Below are 27,647 nucleotides of genomic sequence, written 5' to 3'. Positions count from 1 at the left end.
GATATTGATCAAAAAGCAGGAGTTTGAGGCCTGTTTTCTGCGACTGATTAAAATACGCGCTACTGTTTAAGCCGTTCCTTACCCTATTTACATTTGAGTATTCCTTCATACGTGAGGAACTATAGAGGAATTATCATCCTTCTGTTGGATCTGAGCTCTTTGAAAATGTCGTCCGCATTGTAATTCTTAACAGTACCAGAAACGATATTTCAGTTGATCAGCATGTGTTTGCGCCGAATACTTGTGCATAAGCTTACTAAACTCTGTGTAAAGCTGGATTCTTCCTTCTCACTTCCGGAGTCCCTCAAGGTAGTATTTTAGGTCCTTAGCTGTTTGCCTTGTACTTCAACGACACCACCATTCTGCTGGCTGCCGGATGCGATTTGTATATGCCGATAACCAGAAGATCTACCTAGTTGTGAAATCTGTCCAGGACTACCACCGTTGGCGAGCACAGTTAGACGCTTTTGCAGAGTGATTTAACAGAATCAAGCTAACAATATCATCGCTTAATCGAGATTCTACAGATCCACACTGTTTGAAGGTATTATACTGTGCATTTGTTCGACTTGGAAAATGCATCGTCTGGAATTTTTATAACCTGTGCTGGATAGATAGAACAGAACGCGTCGTATCGCTCTAAAACATCTACCCTGGAGTACATCTAATAATCTTCCTCGCGACAAGGACCGGTGTCAGTTGTTGGATCCGGATACACTGTAGCCAAGCTTTTCAACAATAAAGTTGATGTCCCGGTTTTGCGGCATCCTTACCTTTACAATGGTCGAAGATTCATTTGACTTTAGGATTATTATTTCCTCGCGCGCTCTTAGAAGAAAAATATCAAGGTCTAGGATGTTGCAATAAATTTTGTTTTAGATATAAGATATTTTTTCAAGCTTTTCTAACACATTTTGAGCTCTCCTTCTAAGCAAAATGAAGTCCGTTAGAGACGTTCAGATTACGAGATTTATATTCCGTAACGCCGTTCAAACATACTATGCGTTACGTGAAAGTTAAATGAAATAAAACTAGTGGATATGCATAATCTTCCTTGCATAAACAGATAAGCTAGTGAGATATAAAATTACTGTATAAGTTTGATGTCACTGCATTTTCATGCCAATTATTTTAATTTTACAGCCTGCGATTATGACGCCGATTTCGTTTAACACTGGCAGTTAAATGTAAATTTTCAATCGTGTACAAGCACCGAAGGTAGAGTCCGCCATAAAAGTTATGCACTCTGATTATTTCTGATTCATGATCTGATAATGTTTATACGTAATAAAGAAAACAGTGAAATGTTGAGTTTTAGATTTTAGATAGAAAATGAACTTCTAATTTCCTTGATGGAAATAATCTTAGGTTGGTGCTACACTGGATTGACTTGCAAAATAAAATACCAAGTTTGTGACTTAATTTTGATACCATCAGAAAGATGCTATGACTAAATTGATCAAGCACACCCAAGCTGCATCTCACGAGTTGAGTAACAAAATCCACACGCATTACCAGCAAAACACCTCTCATGCATATATAATCCCATATAAAAAATCGACTAATAAGAACAACGTAACGTACAGTAAACCCAAAGTCACTAACTACGCTCGATTACCTATGAAGGAAAAAAAGGGAGTAGGAACTCGAACCCACGATAGATCGAAGCGGCCGGCTGCCAGCAACCCCCAATCGGTTGGAGCGCGCGCGCTCGCTCCCATGCCATGCTGCCGTCTGATGGCTGCGCGTGCGACCACGACTCAACTCTTTACCGCGAGTGCGACCAACCCAACTCCAGCAGTTCCAGCGAAGCACCTTTTCTTTTTGCCTCCGCAGATCCTACTCAGTCTCGATTCAGACGCGCTGCGAGACACATCCATTAGTCTGTCGTGCACACATCACATCACATCACGACACAACACCGGTCTTAGTTTTGTAAAATCACTAAACTCTGTTCGAAAACAGTCGAACGTCTAACGAAAGTGACGGTTGAGCTCGGGACACGCACGGGTTTCGGTGACATCCCCGTAACAAAGTACCGAAGTGGGTGGCAGGAATAGGGAAAAGGCAACGAAAAAAAAGATTGAAAGTGTAAGAAGTGCAATCAAATCAAAAGGGGAGAAAGGAAAAGCCCAAAACATGCCCATCTACTAGTGCTAGTGATTAGTGCGAGCAATGCGAGAGCGCAAAATATCTCGGAAGAAAGTGCTGTATCATAAAACATAAAGTAAGCTCAAGCAAACAGGCGATACAAAAAAAACGAAAACTCCTCCGCGAGGCGACGCCGAGGTTGTGCATTGAAAGAAAAGTTCCTTTTATTACATTAAAACAGCCGACAGCAAACAAGCGTCAAGTGCATTGGCCTGCCAACGCTTCTGGGCACAACCGCGGACGGACCACAACAGCAGCAGTAGCAGTGCAGAGCGGAGAACTCGGAGATTTTTATTAGAGCTATAATTTAGGTGAGTTTTTGGCCACCACCGCCGCACCCCCGGTCCGGTGCAACAGTTTGTTGTGATGAATGTCTTTGCGTTTTTTTTTTCCTGCCTGAGATCAAATCAAAGCGCGGCTACGATGAAGATTGTTGTCCTAATAATTCATGGAGGGAAAAGGTGATCTTTTAACGACGTAACTATAAAAAAGCGGTGTAAAATTTTACTAAACTTATTATGTTCTGAATGAGATTAGGAGCTTAGCGCTGCATTTTGTCGCACGGATATTATGCAACCTGGACCGTTATTCGTAGCATAGTCTGGCACAGTCTTCGGAAGAGGAGACTGCAAGCGTTGAAGCGTGTGGAAGATACACTTGTAATAATTCAGCTGAGCATCATCGATGCGCTCAAGCCGTTGAGATTGATTGATGGTTGTAGTTTGATGTACCGCATGCAATCGAAGTTTTTAAAAGCAATGGGAAGCATTTCCACTGCAATGAGTTTATCTAACTTTACCAAGCATCGTGCGTTTCTGTTGGGCGATGAGAAATATTATGAACGAAAAATTGCATATTTGGGAATGTTTTGATTTGATGATAATGATGATGATGGTCCCACCTCATACCCCTACATCGGTTTGAGCTGGTCGATTTATTTAAGTAAGATATTATATAGAGTCGTACAATGTAACCAGTTGACAAACAAATAACGGACTGGTTATTAATACAGACATAGTAACCCTTCAAAAGAATACCAATAATTTGAAAATAAATAAAAAATAAACGATTTTTCAATAACATTGATCCAAGGCTCATCCAGAACGTTTCCAACCCGAAAATTATCTGGACTTGGTTAGGAATTGAACCTAACATTTAGGAGCGTTAACTAATCAGAATTGGTTCTGGATAACGATCCAGAACTACGAGAGAGATCCTATGACACTATAATTCCCGATAACGAGCTCTACAGTCCACAGGCAAACCCAAGCCTTTTCAGTTTTTTTCTCCGAACCCTTTTTTTAAATCGTAAAAGCAAATAAATTAAGAAAATAAAGGTGACAGCAACCCAAAAAGCAACTTATCAACCCGTTATGCTTTTCGTTTCAATTTCAGGGGTTTAAACCTGATGTACTCAATATCCAGATTGTCTATGTCAGTCTACGCGCGCGTGGCTCAAACACGTGTAGCCGACTCATTTTTTTTAACTCTAATTTTAATTATTATATAACTATATTCAAACAAAAATCCATCATCATCAATGAACATAATAACTTGATGTACCCAATAAATTGGAAAAAAAGTTTAAATTTTACAATCTTCGTCATTAATTTACAAAAAATTCTATATAATCTGTCTACAAGACAGACTTTATGTGTGAAATACAAAGCCTTTTAAACTCCGCCATTGTTGCTGAACGTTTAACTTGTCTTGGCATCGAATTGAAAAAGTTTATTCCTTTGTACAACAGAGAGTTCTGTGATCTTCCGAATAAAAAATGTGGTGTTCTAGCATCATCCGCGTTTCTAGTGTTGTACCTATGAAAATCACTTCCTCTATCAATTCGATCACACAAATAGCGAGGCAGCATATTATTCAAAATCTTATATAGAAACACCATTGTCAAAAAATATACTCTTTGCTTCACAGAAAGCCATTGCAATGCGTCCAGCATAAAACTCGAGGAAGTGTATCTATTATATATTAATAATAATCGCATTACTTTATTTTGTAAGCGCTGCAGTCTCAACATTTGTGTATTGTTTGCAAGAAATATTATGGATGAACAAAAATCTATATGTGGTAAAATGATTGACTTATAAAGACTAATTTTACTACTAACAGTCAATTCATTTTTCAAACGGCACAAAATACCGTATTTTTTCGCCATTTTCTTGATGACATTATCTATGTGAGACTTGAAAGTTAATTTGTCATCAATAATAACTCCAAGATACTTTAATTCATTTACGCGATCAATCGTCTCACCATCAATTACAATGTTTACGTCTGGTCTGGAGTTGGCAGAAGAAATAATCAAGTACTGTGTTTTACTAATATTCAATTTAAGCTGTTTAAACTTTAACCAATTCGCCAGATAATGTAAATCTTGATTCAAAAGTGCAACAATATTGTTTGGATTTTTCGCTGCAATGAACAGAACAGTGTCATCGGCAAATAAATTTATATCGCAAAACCGTAAAACTCGCTTCATGTCATTAATATGAATTAAGAACAAAATGGGCCCTAAAACACTTCCTTGCGGTACACCAAGTGGATTAGCAATGGAATCCGATTCAAAATCATTAAAACGAGTCTTCTGAGTTCTAGCACACAAATAGCTTTCAAACCATTTATATGCTGTCCCTACGATACCAAAGCGCTCCAATGTTTGCAACAATAAGGGCCTAGAAATTGTTTCAAAAGCGCGTTTTAGATCCAAAAACACAGCAAGAATAGTTTCTTTAGCCTCGATTTTTTCTTTCCATTTTGCTAACACCAGATTCAATGCAGACTCACAAGAGTGCCCCTCTCGATAACCTGATTGCTCTGGAATTAGCAAATCATTACGATTTAAAAAATCCATCCATGTTAATGGGACGGAACTCTTCGGCTTTATCCGTCCCAGTAATCTTCGAGATAGGAACCACAAGTGATTCCTTCCAAACGTTAGGCACGTGCCCTGTTTGCAGTGATTCATTAATAAGGTCCAGCAGATCGTGTCCAATGACATGAAAGCAATCTTGTATTACTTTTGCGTTGACATTGTCGATACCAGCCGATCTCTCTAAAGAAAAACAAATATCTTTCAACTCTGCAAAAGTAATAGGATGAAAACCATCAAAGCTACAGTTATTATTGATCGGCTGTATTATCTCGTCCGGCTCATTGACCAAATCAATGCTATGATTTATCGATTGAACACTGTTAACGAAATAATTGTTAAATTTATTTACTATTACTCGCGCCGATTGTTCTTCTAAGCCATTAAAAGTTATGGATTGCGGGCTACAATCTTTACTTTTCATTAGTTTTTTTTTTCAAAATTTTCCATAACTGTTTGCTGTTATTTTGATGTTGATCAATCTTCCGCTGTATATATTCACACCGAGCCTTTTTAAAGGCACGTGAATACATGTTACGCGCCGCGGTGTACCTATACCAATCATCGTCACTGTTACTTCTGTAAAACTGCTTGTACCTTTTATCTCTTTTTCGTTTTTAACGCAGAAGATCTAAAGTGTACCAGCTGTTTGCATTATGCAAGTTTACATGTTTTTCTAAAACTAAACTATTGGTACATTCTTTCAGCGTGTTGGTAAGAACAGCTGCTTTATTGTCCAAATCACCAGTTACTGATTGAAAATCCAAGCTTCTCGAAACAAGTTGAGACACTGCTTGTTTCGAATATCTGTTCCAGCACTTTATCTTTACTTTATCATCACGGTTTTGGTCATTCTCAATAAAAACAAAAATTGTCTCATGATCTGTAATTTTGTAATCGGCCTCTGTAAAGGAATGAACATTATCAAAATTTGAAAACACGTGATCTATTAATGTACGAGATTGTCTGGAAATACTTGTATATTGACAAACAGTTTGTCGCAAATTGAAAAAATCTGCTAATTGCTTTAATTGATTCGAATTTGGTTCATTAAGCCAATTAATATTAAAGTCACCAGCGATAACGTTTAATTTATTTAAATCTACAAAACTCTCCAACCAGTTATCTAAAATTTCCAAAAAACGCTGGTCACTTGAACTGGGGGAATGGTATACAATTCCGAAATTTCCCATCGTCATGCCTCTTTCAACTGATATACCCAGGAACCAATTGTTTTCAACACATTCGTTTAACCGAGTGTTGAATTTAACAGATTCCTTGGCGTAAATAGCAACCCCTCCAGTATGTCTGGAGTGTGAAAGGCAAAAAGCAACTTTGTAACCCGGTATGTTATATTGATCGAATGCATCAGCTTCTACTATATGAGTTTCAGCCAGCAATACTAACATCGGACGTGTTGTTTCCACAAAATGCCGCAATGCGGCATAATTTGTAGATAAACCAGCAATATTTAGATAAACTATCTCTCGCTTCCTCTCACATTGCATTTGCTTCAGCTGCTATTTACTTAACAACATGTTGCTTTTTCTTTTTTCAAACAGTCTCCGATATACCGGACACTGCGTGCTAAATGCTGGATGTTTTACGTCCAAGTTCAAATGAAATTCTTTCTTAGATTTTAAACAATTTACGCAGTTAAAATCAGTCGATGAGCATTCCGATGTCTTATGTAGTCCGCTACACTTGGAGCATGTTTCAGGATTAACACACTCTGTGCTTTTATGGCCAAATTCTCCACATTTAAAGCAACGTAAAACATTGACGGCCTCTTGAATCGAACACCTATCCCACCCAATGTTTACTTTACCAGCAGTCATCAAGTGGTTAAAAGTGTCCTTATCAACTTCAATAATAGTGTTATACTTATTATATTTGAAGTTTGAATTTACAAATTGAGCAATAACTTTGACTTCATTGATACCGAGGTCTTCATTTTGACTTTTTAACAAGTCAATAAAGACTTCGGGGGAATATTGATCACTCATTCCCACAATTTTCAACTTAGGCTTAGCGGTTGTAGGAATAACAGCATTATATTTTTCACCTAAATTGCTTTCAATGTCCTTTTTCACGACTTCAATGTTATCCCCTGTTGCACACTCAGCAATTATCGAACCTGCTTTCCCGTTTCTAAAGTTTCTAATTTTGTGTATTTTAGGATCTAAATTATTTTTCAAAAAAATTCTAGTATCTTCACTAGATTGAGAAGACTCGACTGGTTTAATCACAAAAATTGACCGTTTGACCGGCCGAGTCTTACGGTTTTCCACTCGCTTCAATTTATTTGCATTCCCACTTGACCCCGCTAAAACGTTCGCGTATGTTATAACTGTAGTCTACATTTGCTTGACGAAATAAATAAATAAAAGCATTTTCAGAAACAAAAACCTCGTCATTTTGCTTAGCTACGTCTTCAATTGGTTCGTCCCGCTTATTCGAAATTATTTTTTTCTTGTTGGGAATAGAGTCCGACTCAGAGTGAATCGTTCTCTTAGTTCTAGACCTCTTTCTACTCATTGCAGCATGTTTATCCCGATCATTGTTACCAATAACATTTATTTTAAATCATCCAGCTTTCTGGCAACATTGGCTTCGGTGCTTGCCATACTCTCACGAAGAGAGTTGCTGATCGATTTTAAAATACTATCGATACCGTTAGCAATCGCGCTGTTTATTTGGGTTTCGATTTCGCTTTGAGTATCTGTAAGCGACTGAGACAAAGATGACAATACACTCTTGATCTCCGTCAGCTCACTACTCATAGCATCATCTTTCCCGCCGTCTTCTTGGGCCGATAAACATGAAGCACATTTGAAAACAATATTTTCATTATCGTTAACGACTTTCGCCGCTATTTTAGTGAGCGGTGTACAAACTTGATGAAATCGAGAATTGCACTTGCCCACACAAACTACGGGATCGTCGCTAACACGAACTACATTACCACACTTTGCACAGTCCATAATAAACAAACAAACAACCGCCGGCCGGACTCGTCCAGCAGCAACGGCAAAGGCTAAAGGCAACGAACAATGCAAAAATATAACAATGAATGTTTCAACCAGCAGCCGTAGCGTCTATGTGATATAGATGCGCTGATCGGCGCTGACACAAATTAAATCAATAAAAAACGAATAAATCGAAAGCATGCAAATACACTTCTACTTATCCGTTTAGGTTTCCAATTTGGCCGTCGGATCACTAGCACTAGATCACCTAAAGCACTTGGTTTCACACACAAAAAAGCGTTTTAATGTTGACACTAGTGGTACACAAGCTACCATGCTCACCATTCACCATGAAAAAATTCATCTTTGAATTTAAGACTAAAATTGATGTCTAAAAAGTAACAAATTAATACTTTTATTACCCATTACTCTAGTCTAGTTTGCCACCTTTTTGTCAAATTAAAAATAACTTAAGCAGAGGAAAATATGCAAAGTAGAAATCATATGTGGCTATAAATAATCGTTCATTTTCATAATTTCAGTGCTGGTGATGAAATGTTCATGCATCGTAAAAAACGGATGAGCCCTCCGGTTAAAATTTGTCTCTCCTAATGAAATATTTTTAATGCGCTTGAATTAGTGGACCTGAACAGTTGGCAGCGAAGTCTGTGTATAAATGAAACAGAAAGTCGAGTTCCGAATAGGAATGTAGCACCAAGGCTTTGCTTTTATTATTTGGCTGCGGTTGCATTTCTCAAATTTCCGCTTAATTCACCAAATATCAGCATTGTAGTGACGTCTCATAATTAAATTGTTTTCTTAAAGTAACAGCCTTCTGATAACTGATCTCCACCGTGTTCAATATATTCTCATTCAAATAGAAACTACGCTTATTTTACAACAATTGTTCGGATTTTCGAATTATTCTTCGAATTGAAAGGCAATATAATATTAGGTAATAACTCCTCCTTTAACCCTTTTGAAGAGCTTAAGCTTTATCAAACTCGTCGCTGGCTTTCCGTCCCATAAACGAAGAATTACGGCTTAGAATCGGTCCAACGTAGGTGTCTTGTGCTAGTATATCTTCGACAACATGTATGACCATACGAAATAATACAACGGATTGAGAGCTGGTATAAAATAATTTTTATTCGAGAAGATAAATTCTTTTGCCGCGTGCCGCGGTAGTAGGGGAGTCACTTTTCCGATCCTTTTTTGTTCTTAAATCTGCTGACATTCCGTGAACTGTACATTTCTAAAAAACTAGGCATCTAAGATCTTGTTTGAGCAAGTTGTGTACGGTAGATTGATGAACATTTTGATCAGCGACTATATTACGTACAGAGCGGTGCGATTTTCGTCGAATTCGTTCCCTTACGTCTCTCTATCCGTTCTTTTCTTTATTTAGTTGAGCTCCAGGGAAAAACTTGTGTTGACCAGTGTAATTGACAGTCTTAATAAACAATTTTATCTGATCGAACTTTGCAGGTTGTCTATCAGAATTCAAAATCTGATAGATTTCCTGTCAGAGCAGGTGTACCTCAAGGTTCAGTCTTGGGTCCAGTCCTGTACAACATATTCACTTCAGATCTTCCTGATTTGCCTCCAGGATGCACAAAGTCATTGTTCTGCGATGACACAAGCATTTCCGTAAAAGGAAAAAGTCTTCGTGTCATATGCAGTCGATTGCAGAAAAGTTTAGATATTTTTTCTTCCTACTTGCAAAAATGGAAAATCTCTCCCAATGCTTCTAAAACTCAAATGATAATTTTTCCGCGTAAGCCTAGGGCTTCTTTCCTCAAGCCAAACAATAATCACGTTGTCAAGATGAATGGGGTTATTTTAAGTTGGTCTGACAAGGTTGAGTACTTGGGACTGGTTTACGATAAAAAGCTTGTTTTCAAGGAGCACATTGAGAGTATACAAGCCAAGTGCATCAAATATACGAGATGTTTATATCCTCTCATTAACAGGAATTCTAAACTTTGTTTAAAGACAAACTTTTGATTTACAAACAAATTTTTAGACCAGCAATGCTTTATGCTGTACCGATCTGGTCAAGTTGCTGTTCAACAAGGAAGAAAACGCTCCAAAGGATTCAGAATAAAATTCTGAAAATGATTTTGAAGCGTCCTCCTTGGTTTGGTACACTCGAAATACATGGTCTTACTGGTGTTGAACCATTAGAAGCTATGTCAAATAAAATTATTAACAATTTTCGACAAAAATCGTTGCAATCCTCTATTGCTACGATAAGCTCTCTTTATAGCCAATAAGTTAGCAATCAAGTTAGTTATAAGTTTACTTCCCCCTTTCTGACAAGTAGGTTTAAATACGAACGATAAGTCCTAATTGCGAAAGCAAACAAATCCTAACAATTAAAATTACAACTTTTTAACAGTGTTGAGAAGTCACCATTTGTGGTTGGACACACATACTCATTACTTACTAATATTTATCATAAATACTTAAGCTACTAACAAATCCCCCCCTTAAAAAAACAATTTTACGATTTTAAAACCTGCCGCGGAATAGCCGCCTTTTCAGGTAAATCCGCCTTAAAAACCGACGTAAACTCCAAAATCTCCGTATCACGTCAATAAAAAATTCCACGTAAATTCTGAAATCACGGTATTCGTTTTCTTCCTCAATTATCAAGCAATTATCACTCGGATCTGAAATTTTATTCTGGATTACTAAAAAAATTCGAACATCAACATCTGGGTAAGGAGATAAATGAGAAACATTACGATGCCTCATGATTGTGGGAAAGAAATTTATATGCAAAATTTTGCGCTTGTAAATTCCAAATTGTTATCTTCGGGATTTTCGATATGGATTCGGAACTTTGGATTTCGTGTCTTATAAATGAATATATCACGCATCAAACGTCAAACTTCCAATAATGCAAGGGATCCAAAAGCTGCGAAGTTTGCGTATCATTTGATTATCCTTTATTTTCAGTCTGGACGTTTATCTTGGTTTTTGGATCCTAAACGTAAAATTTCGAACTCATAACCTGAGATTTCGGATTTCGAATCAGACATTTTAGATTCCGTTCATCATTTTTCGCATACACCTCAGTTTGAATTCTTCTTCATTTTTTATTTCTATCACAAAAAATGGAATTAAGAGAGACTTGTGAGTTACATATACTCAACAGCTCAATTAGAAGTTGTGCTTTTGAAAGCTCAATTTTGGGTATTGAAAATTAAATTTCGAATTTCAGAGTTCGAATTACTGAATTCTGGATTACGGGTCAACATGTTAGTGAGGAATAAAATCTGTGGGTTTTGCTTTTCGTAATTAGGATATAAGAGATTGGAAACAGAAGAAAAAATAGAAATTAGATTTTCAACATCAACCTTATCTTACCTAGCAGGGTGGAGCCGGGGTGGCTCGTGCTGTGTCAAGAAATCGGCTCCATTCCGCTCAGTTCTGGGCTGTATGGTACCATGCTCCCAGGCGTCTTATCACTCGTAGGCCACTTTCAGTCTGATCAAGCTATTGCGATGTGCTTCGCTTTTCTGGTGCCGGATATGTAACTTAAAAGACGTCGTAAAATTGTAAAGCAGCTTCAAAGTGTGCATTATACGAAGCAAATATTTGCTTGAAATGACGATCAATATTTGCTTGCCGTGTAATATAAAATTATTTGCTTAAAATATTTGTCTAAAATATATGCTGTCTTATTTAGTAAACAAAATTTTAAGCAGATATTTGCCTCGTCTAATGTTTTTTTGGGAGTTGGTGCACTACTAAGCGGATAGTTGCTTGATTTTTTTCTCTGTTTATTGACAAAAATTTTTGAAACCTGTAAAATGATAAAAAAAATTGAACCCGACCAGAAATAAATAAATTATAAAACTCAGTATGTGTAACTTGGGTCGTGACCGCGATTTCACATTAATTACGTAGGTATTCAAATGCTCTAAAACCCGCCTGCCTAACACTCAGCTTTATCTTCAACAACCTAAAAGTAGGGTAACGGGGGTATTTTGGCCCACATGCATATTTTGGCCCACCCGGTAACATTTTACGCATTTTATCTGATAAATTCATTGAATATTAGAAAACTATGCATGCAACATTGAATAACACACCTAAGAATTATACTATTTTGGAATTAGTTCATACATATTCAAAGTCATGGCTGAGTCAACCCAAAGTCAAGAGGAAGTGGTAATATACAAATCAACGTCCGGAAGCTATTGTAACAAATATGTATGCTTTTGAAACAATTCGTTGTTGGAATAACATCAATAAAATGTCATAGAAACAGTTTGTATACTCTAACATGTTGGAAAAAGTTTAAAAAGTGGTTAAACGCATGGCCGAAATATGTTTGCCTCTTTTGAAGTAAACATATTTTGGCCATGCGAAGTTTTGACATCTCTTTGATTACCGTTCGGCCGTTGCACGTGAACAAAGAAGCAGCTTGTGACAATTTACAGGTAATTACTCCTTAATTTATCACATTTAACGATATGAAATTAGATGAGAATGCCTGTCAAACCGCTATAAGCCAAATCATTTCATTTTTAGATGCCTAAAATTTACAAAAAAATTCACAGCAGAAGGATGTTCTCCTCAAACCCGCTATTTTTGCTCTAAAAATACCGATGATGATCTTAAATATAATTAGTCCGAACTATTTCCATACACGTCTGTAGGTATAAAGGTGGGCCAAAGTAAAAATTTGGTGGACCAAAATATGTTTTCAGTACTTCGTAGAAATTTTGATATTTCTAGGATAATTTTCAATATATTGCATTGTTGAACGGTGAATATTTAAATAGATACTTATCTTTTAACAATTGTATAATAGGGTAGGTATTTATGTTGAAAAATTTTGTTTCTTTTTAATGAACAGTGCGAACACTTCCCAAAGCTGGCCAAAATACCGCCGTTACCCTATTGGACTAATGAAATATAGCAAGAGTTGCAATCACTGATTTATACATTCCCGGGAATTCCCGAGAAATGGAATTTTTCGTTCCCGTTTCCCGGGTAATCAATTCCCAGTAATATTGCAAACCCTAGGCAAACCCCAAGGGCGCTGAGGTCCTCTGGGAGCAATGTTGTCGTCTCTAGCCCATGAATAGAGGACCATCGGACTAACTTGTGTTTTGTACAGCTTCAGCTTCGTATGGCGGCGCACTTAATTAGATCTCAGCGTCTTATGAAGTGCAAAGTAGCCCGCATGAATGCATCTCCGGATCTCCTTGCTGGTGTTGTTGTTAGCGGTCACCAGCGATCCTAAGTACACGAACACGTCTACCACCTCAAGCTCATCGCCGTCTACGATGATCCGGGAGGGCAGGCTAACATTGTTCTCCTTGGAGCCTCTTTCCTTAACATACTTTATTTTTGACGCATTAATCAGTACTCCAACACGCTTAACTTCCGCTTTCAGTCTGGTGTAGGTTTCCTCCACCATCGCAAAGTTTCGTGCTATGATGTCGAAGTCATCAGCGAAGCCTTTAAGCTGAACCTGCTCGAGTCGATGCCCGCTCTTCGTATAACACATTCGAGGGCGATGTTAAGAAGCAAACAGGAAAATCTATCACCTTGTCTCAATCATCGGGATGACTTGAAGGGACTCGGAGTATCTCTGAAATACGCACGTAACACATCACACGATTTATGGTAGCCTTTATAAGCTTCTGTTGGATTTAAAATATCTGATCTGGCAGACGACTCCCTCCATCCACTCTTCCGGCAGTTTTTCCTCTTCCCAGATCTTGAAAATGACCCAATGCAGTGCTCTAGCAATCGTTTCTTTACCGTGTTTGTACAGCTCACCCGGCAAGCCGTCTTTGCCGGTGGCTTTGTTGTTCTTCAAACTCCCAATTTCCCGCTGAATTTCGTAGAGGTCGGGGGCTGATACCCCGTCATCTACTGCTTGCACTCCCAGGTCCGTTCCAGTTCCGCTTCTATTTGTTGCATAGCCATTCAGTTGTTCATCGAAGTGCTGCTTCCTCCTATTGACCACCTCGCTATCGTTCGAGATGAAATTCCACATCCTTGCAAAAGTCGACTCGCGGCACATAGCCGTTACGGGATTGGTTGGTGTTTTAGTAAAACTTTAGAGTATCATGAGCAGTGAATAGCTCTTCTAGCTCTTCACGGTTACGATCCTGCTGGCACTTTTTGCATCTCAGGATCGTGGTCATGTCGTTCCTTGCCCGGCTGTACTTGATCAGGTTCTCTCTCGTACCCTCAGATAATTTACCCAGGTCCGGCTTTTCTCTGTCACCGCTGCCCCACATCATACGAGTCGTTTCTGCCACTCGGCGCCTCTGTTCCTAGTGTCGTCGTCGCGGATTCCCTGATGTCCGTGCGGATCATGATCCAGCCATCCCCGAAAGATGCTGCGCTAAACTCCTCTACCGTGGGTAGTGCCGCTTCAGTCTGTTGCGCGGAGACTTCGGCAGCTTGCGAGTTTCGTAGCTGCTTGATGTTGAGCCGCGAGGACCGGCAATCGACCGTTTTGAGCGCATACAAACCGGCACTAACTAGTGGTCCGAGTCAGTGTCCGCACCTCGGTAGGTGCGTATGTTGGTTATGACCGAGAAAAACCGTCCTTTGATGAGCACATGGTCAATTTGGTTTGTTGCTCGTTGGTCAGGTGATTTCCAGGTGGCTTTGTGGATATTAGGGTGGGGAATCGTTATATGGAAAAAACGAAACTTGATAGCAGAAAGCCAGAACCAAGTTTTTTTTTTTGTTTTATTTGGAGCCCCAAACAATCCCAAGTTCATCGGAAGTCGATTGGTTTAGTTTCCGCTTGGCGCATTGCATTTCAAATTTATATGAAGATTTGTATGGAAAAACCAACGTTTTTGCATTTTCCATTCTAAAGAGCTCAAAGTGGCTCAAACCATAGGTTTCATGACTTCAAATGGTAGGTTTTTTGATGCCTTACAACTTGACCAAAGACATCAAAGAGCTAGGGTGTCCCAAAAAATACTGGAGCTGTTCAAAGTTGAGTATGTCGAAATTTATGTTGCAAATAATTTTTTCTGCCAACACTGCCAGTGCACCGGCGTTAGTCAGATTTCAATCAGAAGTAACCTCTGGAACACGTTGTAGATTCTACCTAGGTCTAGAATATTGACCTGAATTTGTTTGTTTGATCCAGCTGAGTGAATAAACTTGTTACGACAGATTATTTCTAATGGGAATCCTACTGACGGCGGTACATTGATAATGTTGGCAGAAAACAAGATTTTCTGCATTTAAATCGACATACTCAACTTTGAACAGCTATAGCTATCCTATGGACATCCTAGCTCTTCAGTGCCTTCTGCAAAGTTTTTAGGTATCTAAAATACTATACTTTTACATAATGTAGTGCATTATTAGATCATTATTGAGCTCTATAGAAAGGTAAATGCAAAAAAGTAGGTTTCCCCATATAAATTTTCCTACAAATTTGAAATGCAATGCGCCAAGCGGAGACAAAACCAATCGACTTCCGATAAGTTCAGGGTTGTTTGGGGCTCCAAAGGGAACCAAAAAAACTTGGTTCTGGAAAACCGATCACTTTTCCCCACCCAAGTGGATATCCTTGCGGGGCAAGAATGCATGACGATCTTGATGTCCCGCTGCGAGCAGCTGTCTTAGACGTCCTCCAGCTGTGCATAGAATCCGTTTCTTCTTCTTGAATATTCGTAGTAAAGTGTTTTTTTTTTCGCCATGTCATCTTACTAATGTGGCGATGGCTAGTCTCATGACGGGGCTGCCGTCTTAGGTGTAGCTGATGAGACACCGCATTTCTTACTTCAGCCGCTCCTCTGGAGTACAGACGCTATATGAGCAGCTCCTCCTGGAGAACAGGCACACCGAGTTTTTTGGCCAAACCGCTTATGGTGGCGTCTGCTCACCTTTTAGGAGTCGTTAGTAGGGATACTATCTGGTCAGAGGTACAAATCAGGACATCTATTTTTCCGGCACAAATTTGATCCAAATTATTTTTATTCTGGTTCAAACTGGTGGTATGTGATTTGCACTTCAAAATGCTATTCGGTTGTTAATTTATTCAACATGTATCTCGAACGATCCAATTTTATCAACTTTGAAGTGTATGTGGAATTTGTATGTCCCCAAAGAATTCAGCACACGTAAACTGTTTAAAATTAAATATAAAAATTGTCAAATGTTCAACACTATTCACTTTACTCAGGCTTAACCAAAGAAATAATTTACGCAGTGAGCGTTGTGTGGTTAGGTATCGAGATTTATCAGAATTATTCACATTATTGAACATGTATTAAGATAGACAGGTATAATGTCTGATCTCCCAGATATTTCAATTCTGCATTATAGAGTTTTCCTGATTTTGGGACCGATTACAAGAAACGAGGCGAGCAATTTGCCTCGCCTAGAGTCACTGACGAGCAAAATGTTGTATTAGGAAACGCGAGTGAAACTTGGCTGGTGACAGCTGAGCAGCGATGGAAACGAAACGATTATGACCCGATTGTCGTTTTGTCCCAAACTGTACAGATTGCGATGTGTTCAAGTAATGAATAAACTTGAATCTTCTCAGTACGTAACAAAATGTTGATGCATTGCTCAGTCGGAAATAATAAATTCATAACTAGACTATATACAGCTCTTAGAAGAGAATGATCCGCGCAACTCGTTGTGTTTTTTTCTCCGTACGTGGCTCGTCGCACGAGGAAAAACGATAGCAAAAGAGAATAATAAACTTGACTTGTCCCCATCGCATCACAGTGACGCAGTAGCAATGATATGGTACGGTGACGGCGGGAGGGAGAGTTATTTTAGGCTATCGGACTACTTGGGCAACGATTGTATCCAGCAGGTTTGCTACACCAATTAATGAAAAACTGCTGGAGTAGTGTGAAACATGATATTATATAATATTTTTTTGTTTTATTCATTTAAAAAAAAGGCTGCTTAAGCAGGTAATACAGAAATTAATAGGTACCAAACTTTGCTATTATTCAATTAACCGAATTATCCTACGTTAAGCTTGCGGTTATGCCGAAGAATTTATCTACCTCTCGTTTTGGTTATGGTTTGGTGAATGGAATATTTTCCTCATATTAATTTCAGAGGTAGTGCTAAGAAGAGAGAGAGAGAGAGAAGGTGGCTACCTGATATAAATAAATTTAAAAAACGCAAGCATAGTTTGCGTGATTGATAGTAGACATTCAAATGCTTGAGCCTATCTCTTAAAACTAAATTCTTTTTAGTCGTATTGAACTAAGATTTTTAGTAAACATAACAATAATTCCTTTCAAGCAACAATAAGTTTCAGGGTACCTACGTGTTACGTAACTATCATGTTTGCTCGAAATTGAAAATTTCGGAGAGGAGTCAGACTGATTAGTGGTAAGTAATTTTAGGGGGGGGAGTCATGTCGAACGCTACCTATCGCTACCTACCTATCTAGATTTTCAGCGTTATGTAATTTGTAATATAACACGTCGATGCTGCACCATCATGTTTCATATCAGAGCAATTCCATCACAAAACCGGGCAATCAATTTAGTCGACCATTGCAAATACAGTGATCACCCGATTATATCACCCCCTTGATGATGTTTGGAGTGATAAAATAGGGAAAGTGATAAAATCGGGAATTTTTTTTTATTATTATTTTGTTATAAAAGATGGTAAACCAATAATTTAACACGTAAAATCAGCGATTTTGATTACTACAAGAAATCAAATCATATGAAAAAGCAGTTCTATCCGTCTGTCTGCTTCTCTGATCCTTATAGACGTGGGAACTACTGTACTCATCGGCGTGAAAATTTTTATGTAGGGGTTTTTGAGGCCGGAAAAGGTTATTAGAGTAGCTTGAGACCCCTTCCTCTTCTTAAAGGGAGGGCTTCCATACAAATATAACACAAACTTCTACGTAACTCAAAAACTAATCAAGCAAATGGAACCAAATTTGACATGGTGAGGTTATTAGGAGTAAGAAATATGTCAATGGTCACTTGACACCCCTCCCTTCTCTGGAAGAGGAAGGGCTCTCATATAAGTAAAACATAAATTTCACCACTAGTTCGTAGGTTAGGTACTAGTGTTTGCATTAATCTGTGAAGTTGTTCTCTTAGTGTCATACATATCTCAAGCAGCTCAAAAAATTAGTTTCAGCTATTTTCTAAGGTTACGGAAGAGGGATCAGAAATGACCCAAAATGTGTTTATGTGGTTTACTGATAGCCCTTTCACAAAATATCTCTTCAATACATTTCAAAACACATGAAAATTGAGACTTTTTGTACTTTTTCTTCATTCACCCAGAAGCAGAAACAAATCGATGACGTACGTAACGTATCTAACAGTCACAATCCCTGGCTTTTTGGACCAATAGGCCTGTGCAAAACTAGAGAGGGAAAAAAATCGATGAAGTAGTTGAAACAACACCAATGATTTTAAAAATAAAAATTAATCGAGGATACTGTCTACCGACATTAAAAGACGAAAGTTTGTATCTTAATTGACAGTGAAACTGGCACTTGTAAATAATTGCGAGATTCGGAGATGGTGGACATACAATGTTATATGATGATAAAATTGGATGAAAAAGGTGATAAAATCGGGGGCAGATAAAATCGGGTACTGATATAATCGGGTGATTACTGTATTTTCATAGCCAAAAAAAAATCGGTTTTCGATGGTTTTTGATGCCAAATGACTTAGAAACGCATGAAACGTCGAGAATTGGTGTAATCTGAAAAAAAATTGCAAAAATCGACTCTCTGGGACTTAATCGTTTTTTCAATTGTGGAAGGCGGAGTTTAAAACATTTAGATCTTATTTAATGAAATTGATTGCTAGTTTCCCGAAATAGCCTGTATAATGATATACACTATAAGTAGCATCGAATACATCATAATTCATAATATAGTGAAAAATGAGTATAAAATAAAAAAGCACTTCGGTTCGTTTGATTGGTGTGACGTCTTCGACAAAGTTTTAGATAATAATTCTGTCTTTCCAAAAAAATACATTTAAAAAAATCATTTATTGAAAAATAAAATAAGACGAAAATCAAAAAAACAATTATGTATTCAAATGAGCTCATTTTTTAAAAATCTGATTTTTTAATAAAACCTACAAAAGATTGCCAAAACAATGAAACCAGTCCGACCATTTAGAAGTTAAGAAAAAAAAGTTATCGTTTTTTTGAAAAAAAAAAATTTTTTTTTTTTTGAAAAAACAAATTGTTTGAATCATTCCGCGTCGAACACTCGACAGAAACGGACGTGCAAAGTGGTCGTTCTATTACAATCCGGTCCGTGTGTACGAATAGCCAAACAAAAGAGTGTATTATTCGCGCTAAAGGCCAACTAGATTGTGAGTTGTGTCGATACGTTCTGTACCCGGCTCACAACTTTGGCTGTATTGGTGCAAAATACCAGCTGCAGTTTTGATCTGTGCACCGTGAATAGATCTTTTTAATGCAAGCCCATCAGTTGACAGTCGAGTCAGTGTCGATGTGCTGAGTGATCTCACACCCGGCTCACTGCTGGTGGCTGTGTTGGTGCTGCTGTACTGGTGCTGCTGGCTGCTTTGGGTGCAGCTTCGAACGATCGGACAACCACTGCTGGAAGGAAGAAGTAAAGAGGTACGTGTTCTTGTCGGCGCTAGTGCGCTAGTGCGCTACATTTAGCGCAATGGATATAGATCCCTCGCCTCCCGTGCCACTATCCCCGAACCCCCCTGACCCTGACCCTTCTGTTACCCCCTCTCCTGTTCATTCTCCAGTCCCCCCTCGCCCCAGGCTTTACCCGGACGGATCTCAACAGGGCAGCTATACTGTTTATTTTCGTCCAAAGGCAGGAATGAATTCAAAGCGTTTAAACATACTGCAAATTGCTAAAGACCTGACGAAGGGGTACAAGGCCGTGACCGAAATTTCCAAGGTCCGACCTAACAAGCTCCGTGTCGTGGTCAGTGATCTGGCACAGGCCAATGCTATCGCTTGCTCTGAGCTCTTCACACGCGAGTATCGCGTCTACATACCCGCACGAGACGTGGAGATCGACAGTGTCATAACCGATTCGAGTCTGTCTGTCGAGTGTATCCTAAAAAGCGCAACCGGTTGCTTCAAAAATACCGAAACACAGGCGAAGATTTTGGATTGTAAGCAATTGCGGTCCATGTCTCTCGTCGGCGGTAAAAAAGTTTACACTCCGTCAGACTCGTTTCGCGTTACGTTTGCCGGATCTGCACTCCCTAGCCACGTCTCGATCGACCGGGTTCGTCTGCCTGTGCGATTGTATGTACCCCGTGTTATGAATTGCACCAATTGCAAGCAGTTAGGCCACACAGCCGCCTACTGCTGCAATAAGGCACGATGTAGCAAGTGTGGGGAGACTCATGCGGAAGTTTCTTGCAGTGTTAATGCTGAAAAATGTATTCACTGTGGGGAAAACCAGCATGAGCTCTCCACATGCCCGGTGTACATGCAGCGCAGAGATAAAATCAAGCGGTCACTTAAGGAGCGTTAAAAGCGTTCTTACGCCGAGATGCTGAAGAAGACCGTGACCACTTCTACCATAACATCGAACCCCTTTGATCTGTTGCCCTCTGATGAAACCGATTCTGACGATTCATCAGCGGGAACATCTTATGCCAATCCTGGGGAGTCTAGGAAGAGGAAAAATGTTTCTTCTCCTAAACTTCCCCGTAAAGGTCCTAAGATTTCCCAAAGTGTAATGAAAAGTACGAACAAACCAAACAGTGCTGCGGAAAAACCGAAGCAAACTCCTCCTGGGCTTGCAAATTTAAAGTCCCAGAAGGAGTTCCCAGCACTGCCAGGAACATCTAAAACCCCAGTTGTTCCTTTTGCACATCCAGTTGAGGAAACAAACTCTGGATTAGTGAAATTTTCTGACATTGTGGACTGGATTTTTGAAAATTTCAATGTACCCGATCCAATTAAAATTTTTCTTACAGCATTCCTCCCAACAGTTAGATCATTTTTGAAGCAGTTGACTGCCCAATGGCCCCTCCTTGCAGCGATTGTATCCTTCGATGCCTAATTCAACTGCGTATATGAAGGATTCTATCTCTGTGTTACAGTGGAATTGTAGAAGTATTTTACCAAAAACTGATTCGTTTAAAGTTTTGATAAATAAAAACAAATGCGATGCATTTTCCCTTTGTGAAACTTGGCTTACTTCAAATATTGATCTCAACTTCCATGATTTTAATATTATTCGCCTTGATCGAGACACCCCATATGGAGGAGTACTTTTAGGGATTAAAAAGTGCTATTCTTTCTATCGTATTAACCTCCCCTCGATTCCAGGCATCGAAGTTGTCGCATGTCAAATGACAATACAAGGTAAAGAGCTTTGTATTGCCTCAATATATATTCCTCCCAGAGCACAGGTTGGGCAACGGCTGCTCTTTGATTTAATAGAACTTCTTCCCTCGCCACGTTTGATTTTGGGAGACTTCAACTCTCATGGTGTGGCTTGGGGTTCCCCCTACAATGATAACCGCTCCTCTTTAATCTATAACCTTTGCGATGACTTCGACATGACTATTTTAAACAACGGTGAAATGACACGTATCCCGAAACCTCCAGCGCGCCCAAGCGCTTTGGATCTATCCTTATGTTCGACGTCGCTACGGTTGGATTGCACATGGAAGGTAATCCTTGATCCTCACGGTAGCGACCATTTGCCTATTCTTATTTCAATTACAAACGGGTCAACTCGCATGCGACCAATTGACATTCCGTATGACCTCACACGGAATGTCGATTGGAAGTTATACGAGGAAATGATTTCAAAAGCGGTCGAGTCGATTCAACATCATCCACCACTTGAAGAATACAACCTCCTCGCGGGCTTGATTCTCGACGCCGCGTTGCAAGCCCAAACGAAGAAATATCCCGGCGTAACGGCCTCCCACTCCGTGGTGGGACCAAGAGTGCTCCGATGTCTACACGCAAAGATCCGACGCGTATCTGACCTTCCGGGATACAGACGATGCCGACGACTTTAAACGTTATTCGGAGCTTGATACCAAGTTTAAAAGCTTGACTAAGGCAAAGAAACGCGGATATTGGCGTCGGTTCGTGAACGAGACGTCGAGGGAGACATCAATGAGCACTCTTTGGAACACAGCCCGAAGAATGCGGAATCGCGTAACGTTCAACGAAAGCGAGGAGTCTTCAAGTAGGTGGATATTTGATTTTGCCAGGAAAGTATGTCCGGACTCTGTTCCTGAGCAAAACATTGTTCGCGATGCGTCTCCGGGCCACGACGCGATTGAATCACCTTTTACGATGGCAGAATTTTCAGTTGCCCTCCTGTCCTGTAACAATAACGCGCCTGGGTTAGATAGAATCAAATTCAACTTGTTGAAGAATCTACCCGGCAATGCCAAGAGGCGCTTGTTGAACTTGTTCAATAAGTTCCTGGAGCAAAATATTGTACCGCAGGATTGGAGGCAAGTGAAGGTGATCGCCATCCAAAAACCAGGGAAACCAGCTTCTGATCACAACTCTTATAGGCCGATTGCAATGCTATCCTGTATCCGGAAATTGATGGAAAAAATGATACTCCGTCGTTTAGACCATTGGGTCGAATCAAATGGTCTACTATCAGATACTCAATTTGGCTTCCGCCGTGCCAAAGGGACGAATGATTGTCTTGCGTTGCTTTCAACAGATATTCAGCTGGCGTATGCTCGCAAAGAACAAATGGCGTCTGCGCTCTTGGACATTAAGGGGGCTTTTCATTCCGTTTCTATTGACATTCTTTCGGGTAAACTTCACCGACAAGGATTTTCTCCAATTTTGAACAATTTTTTGCACAATTTGTTGTCCGAAAAGCACATGCATTTTACGCACGGCGATTTGGCAACTTTTCGCATTAGCTACATAGGTCTTCCCCAGGGCTCATGTTTAAGCCCCCTTCTTTACAACTTTTATGTAAATGACATCGACGAATGTCTGGCAAACTCATGCACGATAAGACAACTTGCAGACGACAGTGTAATCTCTGTTACAGGAGCCAAAGCTGCCGATTTGCAAGGACCATTGCAAGATACCTTGGACAATTTGTCTGCTTGGGCTTTACAGCTAGGTATCGAATTCTCTCCGGAGAAGACTGAGATAGTAGTTTTTTCTAGGAAGCATGAACCTGCTCAGCTTCAAACACAATTAATGGGTAAAACGATTTCTCAGGTTTTGGTACACAAATATCTTGGTATTTGGTTCGACTCTAAAGGCACCTGGGGTTGTCACGTGAGGTATCTGATGAAAAAATGTCAACAAAGAGTGAATTTTCTTCGTACAATAACCGGACAATGGTGGGGAGCCCACCCAGGAGACCTTATAAGGCTTTACCAAACAACGATATTGTCTGTCATTGAGTACGGGTGTTTCTGCTTCCGCTCCGCAGCAAACACACATTTGATCGAACTGGAGCGAATACAATATCGTTGTTTGCGTATCGCCTTGGGTTGCATGCAATCGACCCATACGATGAGTTTGGAGGTCTTAGCTGGAGTACTACCATTGAAAAACCGCTTTTGGAGCCTGTCTTCTCGTATTCTTATCAAATGTGAGGTTTTGAACCGTCCTGTGATTGAAAATTTTGAAAGGTTAATCGAACTTAATTCTCAAACCCGTTTTATGACATTGTATTTCAATCACATGTCCCAAAATATTAACCCTTCTTCGAATATTCCAAATCGTGTCGACTTATCAAATACTTCTGATTCTACTGTGTTTTTCGATACATCCATGATAGAAGAAACTCGTGGAATCCCGGATCATTTACGCGTGCAGCAGATCCCCAAAAATTTTTCCAATAAATATCGAAACATCAACTGCGACAATATGTACTACACTGACGGATCACTTCTTGATGGGTCCACTGGCTTCGGTATCTTCAATAACAATTTAACCGTCTCCCATAAGCTCGATAATCCTGCTTCTGTTTACGTCGCAGAATTAGCTGCAATTCAGTACACCCTAGGGATTATCGAAAAAATGCCCACGGACCATTATTTCATCTTTACGGACAGTCTCAGTTCCATTGAGGCTCTCCGATCGATGAAAGATGTTAAGCACTCTCCGTATTTCCTGGGGAAAATACGGGAACATCTGAGTGCTTTATTCGAAAAATCTACTCAGATTACCTTAGCGTGGGTCCCTTCTCACTGCTCGATACCGGGTAATGAGAAAGCGGACTTTTTGGCTAAGGTGGGCGCAACAAACGGTGATATTTATGAAAGACCAATTGCCTTTAATGAATTTTTCGCATTTGTACGTCAGAATACGATCATCAGTTGGCAAAATTCTTGGACCAGGGGGGAACTGGGAAGGTGGTTACATTCCATAACCCCCAAGGTATCGACGAACCCGTGGTTCAAGGGGTTGGATGTAGGTCGGGATTTCATTTGCGTGATGTCCCGGCTTATGTCCAATCACTATAGATTTGACGCGCATCTCCGTCGTGTTGGGCTCGGGGAGAGTGGTATCTGTGCCTGTGGTGAAGGTTATCACGACATAGAGCACGTTGTTTGGTTATGCCCTGTACACCGTGACGCCAGGTCTAGATTAGTAGCTTCCCTGCAGGCCGAAGGTAGGCAGCCGGCTGTTCCTGTTCGTGATGTCTTGGCGAGCCGTGACCTATCCTACATGTCCCTTATATACGTTTTCCTGAAATCCATCCACGCCCCAGTTTAGTCCTATCCCCTTCCGCCTACATCCAACCAAACGACAAGAACACGTTAAGACCCCGGATCCGGAAACAGCAACTAGACCCGCACGATACTCTCAGGCCCCGAGGGAGACAACCCAATATGCCAGTCCGTAATATCTTGGCCCAGCAGCGGAACATATTCAATATGCTGCTTACCTATGGCGATGGAAAACCATCAAACAACAAATCAGTGCTTTTCATGCAAAACATTCTAGCTTAAGTTAGATTTAGTTTCAGCTCGTAGTCGGCAGCGAGGATAAAAAATTTGCTTTTAGTTATTAAGATACTTTAGAAAGTAAGCTACTAGATATAATTGGCGCCGTTAAACATTGAATTGTATTTGTGCCGTGTCAAATTAACTATAGATGAGAAAAAAAAATTGTTTGAATCGTTTTTTCAAAAGGAATATTTTTCTTTTGAAAGGACAAAATATTATCTACAACTTTGCCGAAGACACTTTGTCAATCAAACAAACCGTTTCGACTGTAGACATATTTTTAATTTCCAATAGAGCACTGTATGAGGAATTAATAATATTTTTACGGTCAAAAAGGTTTATTTGATTGTCATAGTATACCTGGCAAAGTTGTAAATAATAACTTTGTACTTCCAAAAAAGATGTACCCCGTGAAAAAAATAGCTTTTTTTCTGATTCCTCCATTACCGGTTTCGTTGTTCAGGTAATCTTTCGAAGTTTTTATAAAAAAATCGATTTTTTTCAAATGGGCTGTTTTGGATAATTAATTTTTAATTTTCTTTTAATTTGTTTTTGAAAAATCAATAATATGTTTTTACAGTCTATATTTTTTTGGAAGACAAAACTATAAGTTACAACTTTGCCGAAGACGTCACACCGGTCAAACGAACCGTGTTGGCTCTAAAAGTATTTGTAATCATCAATACCATCATAATAGCATTTTTCAATAGCTTTTCAATGAGTTGTGTTTCAAAAAATTGAACCTATAGCACAAAAGGGCATTTTTTGCCTATGAAAACGACTATGCAAAGTTTCAGCCAATGGACACGTTCACGTTCTGATGATGTAAACTTGTCAGAAAATGTATGGTTGAACTGTCAAAACGACGCAAACTCAGAAACAACGAGTCAATCGTGTTGCTTATTGATTGAGATCCCTATCCCTGGCGAAGGACATTATTGTGGTAAGGGGCTGTCCACATACCACGTGGACAGCTTGGGGGGGGGGTTGTGTGATGTCCACGGTCCTTATAAAAATTTTATAATTCATATGGGCATTTGTCCACGGGGGGAGGGGGGGTCAAAATCGTTAAAAATCTGTCCACGTGGTATGTGGACGGCCCCTAAATAAAACGAATAAATTGTCTGGTACAGCATTCGCATAAACAAGTACAAGTGTCCTAGAGAGTATATTTTTCAAACAAAATCAAAAAAACATATTCCATCAGTATCCACCGTTTCATGTACTTTCAAGACACTTGGAATAGAAAACATTATTCAAATTCCATGCACCTCCCGTGTGTGATTTTGTAAATGACATGGAAGCATTCAACATTTTCCGCGAGACACAATCTTAATTTTGGTTGAGTTATATTTTTTTGCACAGAGTAGTTTTTTGAAACATTTTGTAAATTTGTTTTGAAATATCTTGCCATTTTACATGGTATTTTTTTCCAATTCAACATTGCCACCCTAACGACAATGATGTAGCAAATATTATATTTTCAGGAATTTTTCTATTGGTATTGAGTGAAAAGTGATTTTTTTCATTTTATACTCATTTTTACACAATATTATAAACCACTCTATGTCAAATAAATGAACCATCCTAATGAAACATAATGTTTTCGATGCTAGTTATAGTGTATATCATTATACAGGTTATCTCGAAAGACTAGCGATCAATTTCATTAAATAATTTCTTAATATTTTGAGCTCCGCCTTCCGCATCTGAAACCGCCATTCTCTACTGCGAAAACTTGCCGAACTTTTTGCGGATATGTTAACCTTTTCTACCTTTTTGTCCATCCTGACACACGTTTTATACAAGCAAGATCTCTAAACCAACTGGGAACTTGAACCTGCCACCAAAACAATCTCATTATGGGAGTAGGAGACAACACACTTTTTTTCACTCTCTTTTTGACAAAAATCTCAATCATTGGCTGAATGATCATGAATGATCTTTGTTCATCATATGTACATATTGCGACTAACCCCATATACTCAGCTGTGCACATTTAGATACAGATGTTGTTGTTAGCAGTCACGACAAGAGGCGAATAGTGCGAAGGAAGAGAAAGAGAGTACGCCAGCAGGGATACTATATACATGGTGCTCCTTTGCAATCCTCGTAACTCGTCTTACACATAGATCTGCTTGCAAATGTGAGAAGAGTAAATGTATATCGCACACTGACAGAGATGTTAATGCATCACAAAGGAGATTTATATGTATTCAAAAATCGCTAGAAACGATTTTCTTCCATCGCTGCAGCTGAGTGGAGCAGTTTCGCAGACGAACTACTCGTCCGAGATCCAGCCGACTCACCATCTGTTATATCTAAATTGGTCAGGCGAGTAACTCGCTGCTCAACTCGTTGACTGTAGTAGGCCCCTTTGTTTCTTTAGCCCGCAAAACGGTCATCACTTCAAATTTTACAATTTTACATTTTTTTTAAGTATTTCATCGAAGAAAAATGTCCTTTTGTTTTATTTTTCCAGCGACGAATTCGAACTGGCAACCAGAAATGAAAAAAAAATACTGGGCAATCTCCAACAATTTCTAATATCAGGCAACATTCACGTTTCTGTTAGAAACTTACCGACTTGTGCCTTGAAATATGAGCTTGGTGATTGAAGATAATTGCATGTCTTATGAAAATCAGTACAAATGCTAGAATATGAAAAATAAATCAGGACGCCCAAATATGATCTCAAAATCAGGA

At 39.3% G+C, this 27,647-nt stretch overlaps 1 protein-coding gene across 1 annotated transcript in view; it reads left to right on the top strand.

The window, feature by feature from the left end:
• The first annotated feature begins 1,858 nt into the window (after nucleotides 1–1,858).
• Nucleotides 1,859–27,647, top strand: part of LOC129722412 (mucin-2) — a 67,699-nt gene continuing 41,910 nt past the window's right edge. The window contains exon 1 of the mRNA XM_055675825.1: nucleotides 1,859–2,462. The gene's annotated coding sequence lies outside the window, so the exon portion shown is untranslated. The remainder of the gene's footprint in view (nucleotides 2,463–27,647) is intronic.

This window comes from Wyeomyia smithii, chromosome 2 (assembly GCF_029784165.1).
Source record: "Wyeomyia smithii strain HCP4-BCI-WySm-NY-G18 chromosome 2, ASM2978416v1, whole genome shotgun sequence".
Taxonomy (NCBI): Eukaryota; Metazoa; Arthropoda; class Insecta; order Diptera; family Culicidae; genus Wyeomyia; species Wyeomyia smithii.
Note: the sequence above shows the minus strand (reverse complement) of the source record. Positions and strands in the feature narration are given on the sequence as shown.